Raw genomic sequence first — 3552 nt, forward strand, 5'->3', positions numbered from 1 at the left:
TTGCATAGGAACCTGGAATGTTAGGTCCATGAATCAAGGCAAATTGGAAGTGGTCAAACAGGAGATGGCAAGAGTGAATGTCAACATTCTAGGAATCAGCAAACTAAAATGGACTGGAATGGGTGAATTTAACTCAGATGACCATTATATCTACTACTGTGGGCAGGAATCCCTTAGAAGAAATGGAGTAGTCATCATGGTCAACAAAAGAGTCCGAAATGCAGTACTTAGATGCAATCTCAAAAATGACAGAATGATCTCTGTTCGTTTTCAAGGCAAACCATTCAATATCATGGTAATCCAAGCCTATGCCCCAACCAGTAATGCTGAAGAAGCTGAAGTTGAACGGTTCTATGAAGACCTACAAGACCTTTTAGAACTAACACCCAAAAAAGATGTCCTTTTCATTATAGGGGACTGGAATGCAAAAGTAGGAAGTCAAGAAACACCTGGAGTAACAGGCAAATTTGGCCTTGGAGTACGGAATGAAGCAGGGCAAAGGCTAATAGAGTTCTGCCAAGAGAACGCACTGGTCATAGCAAACACCCTCTTCCAAGAACACAAGAGAAGACTCTACACATGGACATCACCAGATGGTCAACACCAAAATCAGATTGATTATATTCTTTGCAGCCAAAGATGGAGAAATCTATACAGTCAGCAAAAAGAAGACCGGGAGCTGACTCCTTATAGCCAAATTCAGACTTAAACTGAAGAGAGTAGGGATAACCACTAGACCATTCAGGTATGACCTAAATCAAATCCCTTATGACTATACAGTGGAAGTGAGAAATAGATTTAGGGAACTAGATCTGATAGACAGAGAGCCTGATGAACTATGGACAGATGTTCATGACATTGTACAGGAGACAGGGATCAAGACCATGCCTATGGAAAAGAAATGCAAAAAGGCAAAATGGTTGTCTGGGGAGGCCTTACAAATAGCTGGGAAATGAAGAGAAGCTAAAAGCAAAGGAGAAAAGGAAATGATATTCCCATTTGAATGCAGAGTTCCAAAGAAGAGCCAGGAGAGATAAGAAAGCCTTCCTCAGCAATCAATGCAAAGAAATAGAGGAAAACAACAGAATGGGAAAGACTAGAGATCTCTTCAAGAAAATTAGAGATACCAAGGGAACATTTCATGCAAAAATGGGCTCAATAAAGGACAGAAATGGTATGGACCTAACAGAAGCAGAAGATATTAAGAAGAGGTGGCAAGAATACACAGAAGAACTGTACAAAAAAGATCTTCATGACCCAGATAATCACATGGTGTGATCACTCACCTAGAGCCAGACATCCTGGAATGTGAAGTCAAGTGGGCCTTAGAAAGCATCACTACAAACAAAGCTAGTGGATGTGATGGAATTCCAGTTGAGCTATTTCAAATCCTGAAAGATGATGCTGTGAAAGTGCTGCACTCAATATGCCAGCAAATTTGGAAAACTCAGCAGTGGCCACAGGACTGGAAAAGGTCCGTTTTCATTTCAATCCCAAAGAATGCTCAAACTAGCACACAATTGCACTCATCTCCCACGCTAGTAAGGTAATGCTCAAAATTCTCCAAGCCAGGCTTCAGCAATACGTGAACCGTGAACTTCCAGATGTTCAAGCTAGTTTTAGAAAAGGCAGAGGAACCAGAGATCAAATTGCCAATATCCGCTGGATCATCGAAAAAGCAAGAGAGTTCCAGAAAAACATCTATTTCTGCTTTATTGACTATGCCAAAGCCTTCGACTATGTGGATCACAATAAACTGTGGAAAATTCTGAAGGAGATGGGAATACCAGACCACCTGACCTGCCTCTTGAGAAACCTGTATGCAGGTCAGGAAGCAACAGTTAGAACTGGACATGGAACAACAGACTGGTTCCAAATAGGAAAAGGAGTATGTCAAGGCTGTATATTGTCACCCTGCTTATTTAACATATGCAGAGTACATCATGAGAAACGCTGGGCTGGAGGAAGCACAAGCTGGAATCAAGATTAGCCGGGAGAAATAGAAATATCAATAACCTCAGATATGCAGATGACACCACCCTTATGGCAGAAAGTGAAGAGGAACTAAAAAGCCTCTTGATGAAAGTGAAAGAGGAGAGTGAAAAAGTTGGCTTAAAGCTTAACATTCAGAAAACTAAGATCATTGCATCTGGTCCCTTCAACTCATGGGAAATAGATGAGACAGTGGAAACAGTGTCAGACTTTATTTTTTGGGGCTCCAAAATCACTGCAGATAGTGATTGCAGCCATGAAATTAAAAGACGCTTACTCCTTGGAAGGAAAGTTATATGACCAACCTAGATAGCATATTCAAAAGCAGAGACATTACTTTGCCAACAAAGGTCCGTCTGGTCAAGGCTATGGTTTTTCCAGTGGTCATGTATGGATGTGAGAGTTGGACTGTGAAGAAAGCTGAGCACCAAAGAACTGATGCTTTTGAACTGTGGTGTTGGAGAAGACTCTTGAGAGTCCCTTGGACTGCAAGGAGATCCAACCAGTCCATCCTGAAGGAGATAAGTCCTGGGTGTTCATTGGAAGGACTGATGCTGAAGCTGAAACTCCAATACTTTGGCCACCTGATGCGAAGAGCTGACTCATTTGAAAAGATTCTGATGCTGGGAAAGATTGAGGGCAGGAGGAGAAGGGGACGACAGAGGATGAGATGGCTGGATGGCATCACCGACTCAATGGGCATGAGTTTGAGTAAACTCTGGGAGTTGGTGATGGACAGGGAGGCCTGGTGTGCTGCGATTCATGGGGTCGCAAAGAGTCGGACACGACTGAGCGACTGAACTGAAATGAGAGTTCTCACTAAAAAACAAACAAACAAACAAACAAAAAGGCATCTTTTAATTAGGAGAGGTGGTAAGCCCGCCAAATCTATTTTCTCCCACCTCTGCCCTGATCTGTGTTCTGAGACTGGCCTCCGTGGACTCCATCAACCAGGGGTCCTTGCCCTCTGGTTTGCAGTTGGGTCTGGCCCAACTGGGGCGGGGGGAAGTGTCAGGAAATCAGAGGAAGAGACCAGTCGGGATATTTGTTCTTGCCATCCATCACTTAGCCTTGGCACAGTTCAGATGGTGGCCATGTTGTTCCATGGACCCAGTTCCTGTTAGACTGCCTCCTTTGATCGCTGCAGCTCTCACCAAGCTCTGGTAACATCAGTTTCTCCCCCTGCCTCTTCCTGCTATTGTTGTCATAGGATTGAGTCCTCATTCTTAACTACTCTAATTGTAATATCTCCCATGGAATCTCTGATTCACTACATGTTAATGATGTTTCTCCTCATTAATATTTACACCTAGCATCTAAAATTTTGGAGCTTTGTGACCAAAGAGAACATAACACTCCAACAAGGAAGGTAGTCCGGGGATTGAACATGGGTTCTTAGGAGAGTTGGTACACTGTTGTGGTTGAGATGGTGGCTTCTAGATTCTGATTGCCTGAGTTTGAATCTTCATGCTGTATGATTTTGGGCAAGTAGCTTAGGCTCTATGGCCCTACATGCTTCTTTCTTTATGTGTTAAATGGGAATAAAAAAATCTACTTAGC

The sequence above is a fragment of the Odocoileus virginianus genome, unplaced genomic scaffold (genome assembly GCF_023699985.2).
Source record: "Odocoileus virginianus isolate 20LAN1187 ecotype Illinois unplaced genomic scaffold, Ovbor_1.2 Unplaced_Scaffold_1, whole genome shotgun sequence".
Lineage (NCBI taxonomy): Eukaryota > Metazoa > Chordata > Mammalia > Artiodactyla > Cervidae > Odocoileus > Odocoileus virginianus.